Consider the following 15,332-nt stretch of genomic DNA (forward strand, 5'->3'; position numbering starts at 1 on the left):
AATGCGAAAGTGCTGAACTAACTTGCTTAAACCACTCACACTCAGCAAACATATGTAAAGTAGTTTCTGGCAATTGTTTGTCACATGAACAGCATGCGTCATCATCAACTGGGATGTTTATGTGGGCTAGCCTCTCCTTTGTCAAGAGTTTTCTCTGCACAGCTAACCATATATAAGACAGATGTTTTAAGATCATGAGGTTAGGCCCTGTTTGTCCATAGATATCAAAAAAAAAAAAAAATTCACTTATTTTAGAATTTTGGAGTTGGAGTTGGAGTTGTGTTTGGCCATAGTTTTTGAAATTGTAGTTTTTGGTGAAATATAGTTATAAAAAAGTGAAATTTTTTGAAAAACAAGTTTTGGTTTGAGAATACAACTTCCCAAGTACTTAATTTATGGCCAGATACTGAAAAGTGAAAAAAAAATTCGAATAAAGTGAATAACTCTTATCCAAGCACCTACTAAGTTAATTTTATAATTAGTGGATTTAATGTATGCTATTGGTTCATTTATATTCAATAGTTAAGCAATTTAATCATCATATCATATTATACTAAAAGTGGAAAGCTCCAAAGTACAAAGTTGGATTACCAAAATGCCCATTAAAAATTAAATGACAGCTTTATCTTTCAATCAACTTATTAAGCTAATCATTTCAAATACCCATGTATGTGTTTTCTATAACTACGTGAGTAAACATAGGTTCGTGCAATCTGGAAAAATATTGTAACTTCTTATTTATTGTGATTATTTATTTTATTTTTGCTTCTAGGCATATGAAAATTTGTTTTGCAAAGATTGCCGGATGAGCTTTTCAATATATTTTACTGTATTATTCATTTGAGCAAAGAGTACTGAAGGTCTAAAATTTTGTATTACTAATATGAATGAAAATTTCTCTGTTTTGTCTTTGTTTTTGTATAGGTGCACAACAAAAGTTTATGTAATTGGAGGTAGTCCTAAAATTCATCACTTTCACTTAGTGAAAACAATTGTTATCATTTGCATTTTACTGCTTTGTTATTTTTTTTCATCGTTGTACGATAATATAATTTGTACATACATCAATAACATTACATTTTTAATTTAATGTCTTGGCATATAATTCTGTTATGGCTTCTTTCTTTGTTGAGTTAGTTACATAAAATCAATTTTCCTCATTTTTAAGGAGTTTTTACCTTTTTGCTAAATTTTGTTTAATTTAAACACAAATTATTTGTGTTAGTATAAAAAATTTCGTGCATCACTATAAAGGGTTTCTAAGCAACGCGCACTTCAACCTAGTATAGTTAAAAACGCCTACTAATAAGTATTAAAATAATAAATTTTAAATCCGAACCCCTAATGCCTATCCTAGATCTATTATTCAACTTATAATAACATGTAGGTAGTAACACTTTATAACAAGTTTGATATGATAATTTAAAAAGAAACGAAGTGCTCCATAACTTTTTATAGCCAGTGAAATTGAACTAATTTATTTACAGTAACAGTTGAATAAAACTTAAATCCAATATATTTGTATATCTACTCTCCAATTAGCAGCCAATTAATAATCAAAGTAAGGCAACGGAATGAGCCAAAAGAACATTAAGAGAAATCTTATAAATTAATAAAGTCATCTATAAAATAAGGCTAATGGAAGACATACAAATGGGCAATTAAATGTTAATTCATCCACTACACTTACATTATATTGTGGACAACCAAATTGAAAGAAATAATGTGGAATTCAGCCAAGGGCTGAAAATAAGGCATCCAAGTTGAGGCATGCATTTGAATATTTAAGCATCTACTACTTTATGAAAGTATACATTATTCTAGGAAGACATAACATGGTGGAGGGATCATTTCACATTAAATATTGCTCATTCATCTTGGCATGATTACAATGGACAAAGGGTGGTGTATGAATCATTCACCACACATACAATTGTCTTGTAAACAATTGAAAAGAAGAAGAAAGGAGAAACAAGAAGGTGAGGAAGGCCACACTTGGCCGAAAGTTGTAGAAAACAAATAATGGAATTTTAAGTGTAAAGTTTATGGAGTGACTCATGCCATAAGTGGAGCATGTGACCAACTTGTAGGCATCAAATTTGAACCAAATAATGACTAAGACATCAGCCATTACATTCATTTCAACTTCACAACAAAGAAAGAAAACCTAGAGAGGGAAAGAGGGAGCATTCGGCCAAGGGGCTGATTTTTGAGCCCTTTGAGTCTTGATCCAAAAATTATTTTCCAAGGTGTTTCAACCCTTTAGAAGGTCCCTAAAACGTGAAGATAGTCTTTGGAGCAACAAGAACCATTTTCCATCTCAAGTCACCAACTCTAGCCAAGTAGAGAAGTCAAGTTGTCAAGGTAAGATCTAACTTTCTTTTCATGTATTAAGGGTGATGTAGATGTGTGAATATAAGTTGTATGCATGAAATAAGGTGTGTTGATGTTGGAACATGATAGTAGTTATGGGGTTATATGTGTTGATGTTGAAGTATGGTTGTAACTTGACGAACATGAATCGCATGCATAAAATCATGAAAGTTGGTGTTGGAATGTTAGTTGGCCGTATTCAATTTTTGTTTTGGTGGAATTAATGGACTGATTTTCTTTAATAAATATGGTTGTTACTATCATAGATCTCATGGTAAAAAGAATGAAAAGAATTGGAAGGTTAAAGGTGAAGTTATGTTAGTATGAAAATGGTTGAATCTATGATTTTATGTGAGTGATGTTGAAGCATGGTGTAGCCGTGTGTGGACTGTTTTGTGAAGAAGTTAGTGAACTGTTTTTACTTGATATTTTGATTGTTATTATCATGAATTTTATGATGGAAATGAAGGTGTTTAATGGTTGGAGTTGAAACTAAAGTCATTTGTGAGTTGTTTTAAGGATTATAAAAATGACGATATAGCGTAGTTGCGTATGAATTGATGTTGTACTTGTCGTGTGGATAGCTGGTCATAACTTACTGAAATTATATGAAAAGAAGACATGAAATGATGTATAAAAATCGCATGTGGTTGGCTTAGTATGTTCGTAAACGTTTGCAAGAATTCCGAACATCGTTATGTTGTCGGTTAGAGGCTGTTTTGGACATGTTGTGGTAGTGGACTGTTTTGGACTTGTGTTTTCATTAAGTTGGAAAGAATAATTATAAGTTAAGAGTATACATCATATTGTATGTTGGATGGGCTGTTATAAGTTGTTACATGCAAACGTTAAGGCTACAAACTAATAAAAGTAACTTGAGAATGTGTATGTGAATCGTTATTGCATGTTATGAATGTGGGTTGTTTAGAATATTGTGTGGGCTGTCCGGATTGGTATTGAACACATAATTATTGATGTTGTATTGGTAGTATGTGGTTGGTTTAGATACAAGAGAAAACATCGCCTAAACATCTAGAAAGGAGTTACTAACGTTAGAATACGTTTGAATCTCCGTAGCTTAACCATAGTTGTTGGCGTCTTAATATAGGTTGAAGTATTATTGGGTAGCGTACACATATTGTGTGACGAATAAGCACTAAAGACCTGGTCCGATCGGAAGCACTTCGAAGGAAAAAGCTTTGGCGTGAAAGTTCGTGACACTGTTCGGCATTGAGGTAGGTTACGGTTTACTTTATGTCTAGACTCCGGTTAGCGAAACGTATGTAAATAGTAGTGATTGACGGGGAAAGCATGATAGGCCTTCGGGCATGGTAAATTCATGGAGGTAAATTCCATCTAGGTTGGTATTGCCGGTTGTTATGTGGGCTTGTCGCCATTAAAATCTTTGTATGTGGGCTGTCGCCATTATTACGATATTGTTATGTGAGCTGTCATTGTATTGTGATTTCATGTATTTGATATAATTCTCTCTCTCTTGTTATCCCACTGGTCATATGGAAGAGGAAGGTTATTCTTGAGAATATGAATATTGAATTGCAATTCCTAGTATGAATCTATGGAACCTATGATTGCGGTGATTATTGAGGTTGATTCCATGCGATGCATGCATCCCATATTCTATGTGCTATGTGATGTAATTATCACCTATTGTATCTTTATCACATATAGCTATCATATATAGGAATAATATATGATGATTGAAGCCGTGGGCAATAATATGACTTGTACTTGTTTATTGCATATTGGTGATATAGTTTCGATATCATGCATGACATGCTTTCATATTACTCTTATGTTGTTATAATGGTGAGGAGAGTGATTGAGAGACTCCGAGGTTTTTGCCGGAGATGAGATAAGAGAGATCCGAGGTTTCCGGGAGATTGACAGAGACCCGAGGTTTCTCCGGGAGATTGAGATGGAGAGAGACTCCGAGGTCTTTACCTGAGATTGAGAGTGATTGATAGCCTCCGAGGTTTTTGCCGGAGAGCACGAGCGGTACATGGACTTCGCGGGTCCCCCATGGGTCATGACTATGAGGCATTGCCATAGCATGTGTGTACGGGAGTGGAGTGTGAGAGGTGACTCTTTGCATTGCATAACATTTACATAGCACGACATTGCATTGCATAGCACTCCATTTGAATGGTCATTCATGTCATTGGCATGGCACATTCTCTCGATTGATTCTTGATTTGTGAATTCGAGTTGTTGTTTGTGAGTATTTATTTTAAAGACTTGGATGGAATCGAGGTTTATAGAATTCTCCCTAGGCTTATAATCGAGATATTGAGATCCCTTGTGACTATCGTTAATGCAAGACTTTCTCATGCTAGATGTGTGACGTGTTTGATTACTTATCTCGCTTACTTGTTAGTTGCTTCTTGTTTATATGCGTGAACTAACCATTGTCGGCCTATGATACCTACGAGCCTTGTGTTGTGCTCATACTACTCTTGCTACACTCATTCAGGTGTAGAGTTATTTTCAGGTGATGTTCGGAGTCTCACGACCGTTTCGAGGCATTCGTCAAAGACGTTTGGGTGAGCTATTGCAATCCAGAGTCTCTCCTTAGATTTCTGTTGTTCTCTATCCTTAAACAAAAGTCGTATCCAGTTTGAGTCTGTTATCTATTCAAATTGTAAACTTCCCAAGAAGCTCGTCTTGTGTGAGTCTAGACCGATTTTGGAAATTTCTTATAATAAAAGTATTTATTCCGCATGTTGTATCAAATTAAGGTAGTTATACGAAGGGTTCGCCCACCGAGGAGGGTTAGTGTGGGTGCCCGCATGATCCATGATTTGGGTCGTGACAAGTTGGTATCAGAGCTTAGGTTACCCGGTCTATAAGTACAAGAGCAATGTCTAGTAGAGTCCTACTTATGGGTGTGTTGCGCGCCACACTTATAATTGGGAGGCTATGGGACATCTAGGAAACTTGATTCTTTCATTATTTCGTGCTACTTCATTCAAATTGGTATCTAGTTGATCCCAATTGGTATCCGAACTTCTCTCGTTTTACCTTCTCCGGATGATGGGAACTCATCCTTAAATTCTTGCGCGAACGGTTATTTCCGACATGTGGTACAAGACGAGTTGTGTTGTCCTAATTTAGATGCGTGACTAAGTTCGGTTTCTAGATATGACTTGAGGTTTGTATGTGTGGAGTCGTGGTTAGGCTCGTTATTGTGAGGTTGGTTGAAGAGATGGGAGAGGTGATTCATAGTGGTCATAGGATCTCCATAATTATAGTATTGGGTTTTCTCGAAAGGGGCAAGAGTGCATTTATGGCTTAATAAGAGCGATTTATTTGATGATATGATCGATTTTTGGGAAGCGTATAGCAAAGTAAGAGTTCTTATGGTATTTTGGCAAGAGTGTTATTTTGATGATGTGACAAATGCGTAAAAAAAAAAAAAAAAAAAAAAAAAAAAAAAAAAAACTCAGATAAATCAATCTTCACTATAGGAACGGAATAATTGGTATCTGATACGTTTATGAGATAAGTTGCAAAGTGTGCGTGTGCACAAATTGTATAGGCTATGAAATGTGGAGTTGGCTTAAATTTGATTAGTATTGTGATAGCGAGAATATAATTAGTGGTTGTGAGTTCGTTCGAAAATGGTTTTCCGATAGAAATCGGGTTGCGGTGTTACTTATGATAAGTGAAGTCTAGTGGAATAGGGGGTAGTGTTCATTCACTTGTAAAGTGTGTTCGTGGGTTCACTTAGCATCTTCGAGGTTAGTGATGATAGAGGGAATTGTTGAAGCCAAGAGTGTTGATTCGTGGGCATTTTCATAGTGGGTTGGTATTAGGGTAGTGTTAAAGTCGTATAGGCGTTGGTCTGCTGAACTTGTCGTAGGCTAATGGGAGCCAGTGATCGACAATTAGAAACAACTCTTGCGTTGGACAAGGATGGAGGTATAGTTGAAGGATTATCGGGTCGCTGCATCTAAGTTTTCGAATGAGAATTATCGGAAAGTTGTGCAAAGGTTAAATCTTGAGGATTTCTTTGATTTTGAATACAATGACTTAGGGTTGACCAAAGGCCAGCGAAAAAAAAAAAAAAAAAAAAAAAAAAAATACACGGTTAGTTAGATGTGTATGGTTCGGTATAGTTAAGTAAGGGGTTGGTTATTCATACGTGAGCACCTTTTTTGAGGACTATTGAATAAGGCATGGGTCAATGGAATTATTTACGGTAACGAATGATGATGGTGTGACTAGTACTAATGGTGAAAGACTTTTAGAGATCGGTGATCACGTTAGTGAACTTATGAACTAAGGAGAAAGGGGAATTATTTCCATTAAGTATTTTTGGCAAGGGTACTTCGACGAAAGAATATGAGAATATTAACAGGTTTGAGCGACGAGCGGTCGTTTGAAAATCGATTATCTTTTTGACGTATCGTCCATTCTAGAAGCTCCGTAGTATTTATTTTGACCTGCTTGCAAAAATTGAAGTCAACGGATATCATTTGATTCACTTTGGGAGAAGGTTTCATTATGAAAATTTTGGAATTCAATTATTTGGATAAATTATTTATTTTGGGGAAACGTGTTCTGATTGGCGATTTGAAGATTCTGTTAGATTTGAAATATTATTTATGACCTGTAGAAATTGATGGAGCTAATTTTAGAGTTCGTTTGGTTAGCTTTTGATAATTAAAATGGTTTTAGCATTAAATATGCCTCTTTATGATGAAAAGATGGTCACGAACGAAATAAGACTCGGATTCAAAATTTATTATTTCTGTTAATATTGATGTTTATGGCTTATGGGGATTGGTGGTGTCATTCCCGAGGAGATCGGATGAGAATCAGAGAAGAAAATATAAGTTTTGGTTAAGCTACCCAATAATACTTCAACCTATATTAAGACGCCAACAACTATGGTTAAGCATGTCAGGAGATTCAAACGTATTCTAACGTTAGTAACTCCTTTCTAGATGTTTAGGCGATGTTTTCTCTTGTATCTAAACCAACCACATACTACCAATACAACATCAATAATTATGTGTTCAATACCAATCCGGACAGCCCACACAATATTCTAAACAACCCACATTCATAACATGCAATAACGATTCACATACGGTTTCGACATCTCAAGTTACTTTTATTAGTTTGTAGCCTTAACGTTTGCATGTAACAACTTATAACAGCCCATCCAACATACAATATGATGTATACTCTTAACTTATAATTATTCTTTCCAACTTAATGAAAACACAAGTCCAAAACAGTCCACTACCACAACATGTCCAAAACAGGTCTCTAACCGACAACATAACGATGTTCGGAATTCTTGCAAACGTTTACGAACATACTAAGCCAACCACATGCGATTTTTATACATCATTTCATGTCTTCTTTTCATATAATTTCAGTAAGTTATGACCAGCTATCCACACGACAAGTACAACATCAATTCATACGCAACTACGCTATATCGTCATTTTTATAATCCTTAAAACAACTCACAAATGACTTTAGTTTCAACTCCAACCATTAAACACCTTCATTTCCATCATAAAATTCATGATAATAACAATCAAAATATCAAGTAAAAACAGTTCACTAACTTCTTCACAAACAGTCCACACACGGCTACACCATGCTTCAACATCACTCACATAAAATCATAGATTCAACCATTTTCATACTAACATAACTTCACCTTTAACCTTCCAATTCTTTTCATTCTTTTTACCATGAGATCTATGATAGTAACAACCATATTTATTAAAGAAAATCAGTCCATTAATTCCACCAAAACAGTCCCTACGGCCAACTAACATTCCAACACCAACTTTCATGATTTTATGCATGCGATTCATGTTCGTCAAGTTACAACCATACTTCAACATCAACACATATAACCCCATAACTACTATCATGTTCCAACATCAACACACCTTATTTCATGCATACAACTTATATTCACACATCTACATCACCCTTAATACATGAAAAGAAAGTTAGATCTTACCTTGACAACTTGACTTCTCTACTTGGCTAGAGTTGGTGACTTGAGATGGAAAATGGTTCTTGTTGCTCCAAAGACTATCTTCACGTTTTAGGGACCTTCTAAAGGGTTGAAACACCTTGGAAAATAATTTTTGGATCAAGACTCAAAGGGCTCAAAAATCAGCCCCTTGGCCGAATGCTCTCTCTCTCCTCTCTAGGTTTTCTTTCTTTGTGTTGTGTAGTTGAAATGAATGTGATGGCTGATTCTTGGTCATTATTTGGTTCAAATTTGATGCCTACAAGTTGGTCACATGCTCCACTTATGGCATGAGTCACTCCATTAACTTTACACTTAAAATTCCATTATTTTTTTCTACAACTTTCGGCCAAGGTAAGTGGCCAAGCCTCACCTTCTTGTTTCTCCTTTCTTCTTTCTTTTCAATTGTTTACAAGACAATTGTATGTGTGGTGAATGATTCATACACCATCCTTTGTCCATTGTAATTATGCCAAGATGAATGAGCAATATTTAATGTGAAATGATCCCTCCACCATGTTATGTCCTCCTAAACAATGTATACTTTCATAAAGTAGTAGATGCTTAAATATTCAAATGCATGCTTCACATGGATGCCTTATTTTCAGTCACTTGGCTGAATTCCACACTCATTTCTTTCAATTTGGTTGTCCACAATATAATGTAAGTGTAGTGGATGAATTAACATTTAATTGCCCATTTGTATGTCTTCCATTAGCCTTATAGAAATTTATAAATTTAGACAAAAAACTTAACTTATATATTAACTTATATATATATATATATATATATATATATGTATTATAACTTAAGTTATTTTCCAGTATATAACTTTCTATTTTTTAATTTAAGTAGATGTATATTATAAGTATATTCTTAGTATATTTTAGGTATATTCCTAACTTAATATAAGTAAAAATACCAACACAAAATCAGAAGAAAGCTCAATGAGCCATATATTTTATTTATTCATGGATAACATTTATTCGCAATTTGTTGAATTTATTAGAAAATTCTCTCCCTTTTTATTTTTATTTTTATAATGAATAAAATTTGAAGATAAATGGTTAATATATTCTTTCTATTTTTAAAATCGTTCATATTAATTAGACAAGTTGATGAAAAATCTATAGCTTTATTTTGATATTTTTTGTTAGATTTAATTGATTACTTTATTATTTTTAATATTTTATGGTATTAATCTCTTTCGTTAATATTATATTTTAAAAATATTAAGATTACTAAAAAGTACTCAAAGGCATTTTTGACAGCTATCACATTTTTACATAATCAAATCAGAAGAAAATAAATGCGCAATAACTAATTAAAGTCACTAGAACTATTAACAAGTTCGATTAAAATTTTCAACTCTCATTCTAAATTAAGGGTGGAAGATAACTAGTAAGTATATGAGAATAGAAGAACAAGAGGAAAAAAAAAACATTAAAAATAAAAAGAATAATGTAAATGAATAAAAATGTAAACAAAGGAGTAAAATTAAAAATAAAAGTATGTCTCGAGAGGGTAGAAAGCTCGATCCCTAAAAAATAAAAAATATATTAGCCTTTAAGAAGTTAAATTTGGATCTCGCTAGTGGAGAGACACTTTTTCAAAATTTAAGGTATCGGTAACCCCTCGACCGTTAATGTATCCGTCTTTGTGTTATTCTTTAGTTTATTTTTCTTGATTTAATATATTTTTAATTATATTTATCTAATTTTCTAAGATTTAATTTATATTTTCTAAGATAAATAAATTGCATATATATATATATATATATATATCAATAACAAAATAACAAAAAACTTACTTTTACTATTTATTTTTTGTTTTCAATATGTAGTATTCAAATTAAAAAATGTAACTCTACTTAATTGATGTATTATCTAGATCGAATAATTAATTTGAAATAAATTAAAATTTTCAAATAAAACGATGAGTCTTTTTTATGTTTTCTCCTCTATTTCTTCTTAAAAATTTGAGTCGTTAATCTGGTTGCAAAACTTAAGCTTTGGTGAGTGATAGACTTACCAACATTTGAAGTGTGAAAGAAAAAATAATCATAATGTTCTAATTCGACCATCTGATGCGTAACTAGTTGAATGACATATTTAAATTCATTTTTCAAGACATATTCAAGTAATTTTGTAAATATATTAAATTAATTTTTTTTTGACAAATTATTCATACGTGTTCAATAGATTTTATAATACAAATATAATGAAAGAATTGTTGGGCTACAGCAAATAAAGCTTCAATATGCGAGATGTGATATTGACTAGAACTATATATTAACTTTTGCCCGAATATATAGTTAAAACTCTAGTTCCGGTTTTTGCCAAGAAAATTTTGGTGTATTAATAATTTTTTTAAAAGTTTGGTAAAATGGAGTACCTTTTAACGAAGAAAAAAAATTAATGATATAGTTAATCATTTTTTTCATTATTTTTTTAATATAATTCTTTTAATATTAGTTAGTCTTAAATGATAAATATTACTGTCATAATTAATAAAGGAATAAAATAAATTGCAAACAAATATTGGGATTTAACATTTTAAACTATACTTTTTTTTTCTTCCATTATGTATGCCAAAAAAATCTAGTAAAAGTTCGTAGAATGTTTATAAAGTATCTGATTTCTTTATACAATTATATAAAATTTGGACCTATTCATGTTTTCATATTACCTCCAATTATTTTAAGTTCTAGGAGACAATAATATATGTAAAATGAGCTAATTATTTTACTAATGATGATTTTTCTTTGATTAAAGTTGGCGAAAAGGATCAAGCAAGAAGAACATTCTATACATTATGTTATTTTAATTTTTCTATTTATTTCTCCTTGAAATTTTCAAGTTGAAATCTACAAAATATTTTGACTTGAATAAGTATAAGTAAGTGTATTTAATAGTGTGTTTGGGAGGGAAAATTATTAGTGAGAAATTGCTGGTAGCAAAAATTCTTCAAGTAAAGGTTATGGTGGTCTTTTTATAAGTGTGGCCAAATTAGTGTGGTAGTTTAGCAGCTCTCTTATCTTTTGCTTTTATTTATGATCCAGAAATTTTTAGCAGATTCCAAGATACGAACGGCAAGTTCAAGGAGTCCCTTAGGAACATGTGCAAAAAAAATTTTGAACTTATACGAAGCTTCACATGTCGTAGACTCATGGAGAGGATATTTTGAAGAGGCACTTGCTTTCTCCACTCGATCATCTTGAATACAAAGCTCCACATTTGAAGTCACCTCCCGAGTATAATGACACACGCCCTCGATTTAAATTCCTACATAAGGGCATGCCAAGAGTCGAGACCCATACTTCATCTCTATCTACGAAGAGAGAATTCAAAAATGATATGTTGCTTCGATTTGCCAAATGGATTACAACTTACATCAACAATATTAAATTGACAACAACATACACGAACTAATTGTCAAGTATCAAGGTACACTGATGTTTTAATTTAAATGAAAAAGATAAATTGTTTGTTCATATATTAGTTTATTAGATTCTGAGACTGATACTTATTTTGTGTGGAAAGATTTGGATTTTGTGACAACACTTCCATATTCAAGTGGATGTTTAAGCAACGAAGATTAACTTTTGGACGCTAGGGGTGTATGATGAACTCAATATTCTCAAGCCCGTGTCATGCTTGCTAAGACTATAGCACTCACTTCGATAGTAGATGACACGGATGAAGTCTTGGATAATCGTAAAAGAACTCGAGGTCTACACCGATGCCATACAAAATGGGATATTCAGTCAAATCGACCGACTATAATACATGAAAATCAGTTATAAGGCCTGGGATGATCTCTATGACGATTATGCAAAGGAGTTGTCAAAGGATGGTAGATCTTATGTTGTCCACTACGCAAAAGAAAGAGTATGACTCACTCACTCATATATATATTCATTAACATCTTATTTATAAAATCCTCGTATTTACCTTATTTTTCTTTATCGTCAAAAATTATTTTGGAATATTGACCGATAATATATCTTGAATGTTGTTAAAAGATGAAGGAGAACGTGAGAAATTATTTTGTTGAAGCAAAATGGTTTATTGAGGATATATGCCATCGTTTCCGAGTACCTTAGCAATGCACTAGTACCAAGACATCTTACTTAAGCTAACCACGACATCCTATTCGGGGAAACGAAGTCACTTACCAAGGAAGATTTCATATGGTTGGCTACAAACCCTAAAATTCTTTGTAGCTAATGCTACATTATGCCGAGTTGTTGATGACATAGCCACGTATGAGGTACACATCACATTATACTACAAGAATTATCTTAAAAATTATATCGGGCAGTAAATCCATATAAAATGATTTCATTTTATATATGCATTATAATCATTCAGAATTAGCCGAGAAGGGTGGGGGCCAAATTGCAAAAGAATTGAGTGCTATATGAGGGATTATGAATCGACAAGTAGCAATGGACAAATTCCAATTTTGGCCGAGATAGCATGGAAGGATGTAAATGAAGAAATTCTTCGTCCAACATCAAAAGATCGTAACTTCTTACTCGTATCCTCAATCTCGCTCGAATTGTAGATGTCACTTACAAGCACAATCAAGATGGATACAATCTTAAAAAGTTCAAGACAAACCTCACATCGCATTTAATCGTGGACTCCATTGAGATCTAAACCGTGGAGTCTTTCTTCACGGTTATTGAAAAAGAAATTTAGGAACCTACTTTTCTTTAGTATACAAATAAAAACTACAGAACTTACCGGTAAAGTTTCAAAAGAAGGCTCCATAATGCGAACAAGTGAGTTAAAAAATTTATTAACATTGTTCGGTGAAAAAGAAAGATAAGTCCTTCATATTATGCGTATAAATAATATCTTTGTTGCAACCAATACGTATACGCATGTAATAATCGCTTTAAGATAATACTTTATCAATTTGGGGTCCAAAAAAAAATCAAAGCCTCTTATCATTAAGTACTAATTTGTGTTGGGGCTTGGACAAAGTCATAGAAAAAAAGAAATAAAAGGGGGGAAAAAAAAGGATCGTCAAAGGGGATCCGGGAAAAGGCCATGGAATAGGCAAGCAAAAAGCTCTCTCTGCTCACACCTCTTTCCTTCCCCTATTTTACCTCAAAGAGACTTCCACCCATCTTTCATTCCCCCCACCTCGACCAAATAAAACTTCATAGGAAAATTTCCAAGGGCCAAAAGTTGCGCAAGGGTTTGAGTGGTAAGGGCTGATGAAGAAATATTCATAGACAAGTGCTAATACTAATACAAGGGTAAATCTGGGCCCAAATTCGGTTGTGGTTTTAACGTTGTTTTGGTTTTAGTAAAAAAAAGGCAAAACTAAAACCATTTGATAAAAGCCCAGAATAACTACCCATTAAATTTTTGAAAAAAATGTAGAGCTAAAATTTTGGGGTTAATAGAAAAAAAAGAATTTGATAGAAAAGAAAACCTCCGATTTTGAAAAATTTTAAGGAAATCCCTGGGCCAAACCTCCTATCCGGGAAACGTTCCACTAAAAAATTTGGGGTAACAACTTAGAAATCATGTTAAATTGATAACTTTTTTTTTTCGGGCCGTATTTGTTTTGCCCCAACTTTCCCCAATCCACGAAAACCCGGGGCAAAAAAAAAATTTTAGTTTACTTTTTAGGGGGTGACAACAAAGGGATCGATATAACGGAAAAAAGTCACGTCGCATTTATGTTTTCTTTTTTGAACAAAAAAAAAGAAAACTTGAAAGGCCCTTTAAGTTTTCGGATCTCAAGTTGCGCCTCACTAAAAGGGGACACAATAATCCGCCAATTTACATTAGAACCTAGGGGTCTTGGACAACGGAGAATCAAATATCCCGTTTAGACCCCAACATTATTTAAACAACTAAATAACTCCGAAATTTAAGTTAGAGCTTGAAATACGATTGAAAGAATGATCAAAAAAACAAACTTCTTCCAAAGGATCACTTTTTTCCATTGACCGAAAAGAAAAAAAAAATCCATTGAAAACCTTTTTTAAATCCCCAAAAGAGATTTTTACCATTCTTTAGGTATCCACGCTCCACTCAATCAAAACAAGTCCAAAAAGCTAAATTTTTTGGGGCACAAGGATATACAAAAAAACACATTGGGGGTTGCTAAAACAAGAGAAACAAACGATTCTACGATATTTGCTTAGCGGGTTTTTCATCAAATCGGAGTATGGTTTGTTTTACTTCCTATCAAACTTAATAGTGCTAGGGAAAAAACATAAAAATTTATTGGGAAAATAATAAAATTTTTGATAAAGAAAAAAATCATATTCAATTCTTTCAAGGTGACTTGATTGAAATATGGAACCGTCACTTTGTTAACCTCATTAAAGTCTAAGCAACCACACTAAATTTCAATGGGTGAATCATTTATTTTTCCTTTCGTTTGGTGTGGGCACATTTCAAACATCCTAAAAAACAACACTTAAAGAATACAGAGGATTTGGGGGAGGGGGGGAAAAAGATAATTTTAACTATCTTATCGGGTACTTAAATTGAGAACCTTCTTTCAAAACACGGGTTTAAAAGAAGTCCCAAAGTTTAGTCTTATTATTTAAAGAACAAAAAAAAAAGAATTAACAATCTATAAGGCCATCTCCCCGGAAGGAAAAAAAATATCAAAGGAATTATATAAGCACTATATAGAAAAAATTTATCAAAGTAAAAAAGGAGACTTTATTAAAAACTAAAATCTTAATCTCCCACAATGAAAAATAGACATAGCATCCCCAAAAATACTAGAAACCAAAATAGACTAGGACAGAAAAACCCATTCCAAAATGAAATTTTATAAATAAATCCCAACAGACATGAATTAAATAAATAAATCCTAAACAATTAGGTTTCCTACTCTTGGTTTATTTCCTCCAAATCCCAACCCAAAATCTTCAAACTTGACCATGCCTAGC

The 15,332-nt window shown here is 33.1% G+C and overlaps 1 pseudogene; it reads left to right on the forward strand.

Moving 5' to 3' along the window:
• The first annotated feature begins 6,257 nt into the window (after positions 1–6,257).
• Positions 6,258–13,062, forward strand: LOC132041829 (vetispiradiene synthase 2-like; annotated as a pseudogene).
• Positions 13,063–15,332: the final 2,270 nt, after the last annotated feature.

The sequence above is a fragment of the Lycium ferocissimum genome, unplaced genomic scaffold (genome assembly GCF_029784015.1).
Source record: "Lycium ferocissimum isolate CSIRO_LF1 unplaced genomic scaffold, AGI_CSIRO_Lferr_CH_V1 ctg11824, whole genome shotgun sequence".
In the NCBI taxonomy this organism is placed as follows: Eukaryota; Viridiplantae; Streptophyta; class Magnoliopsida; order Solanales; family Solanaceae; genus Lycium; species Lycium ferocissimum.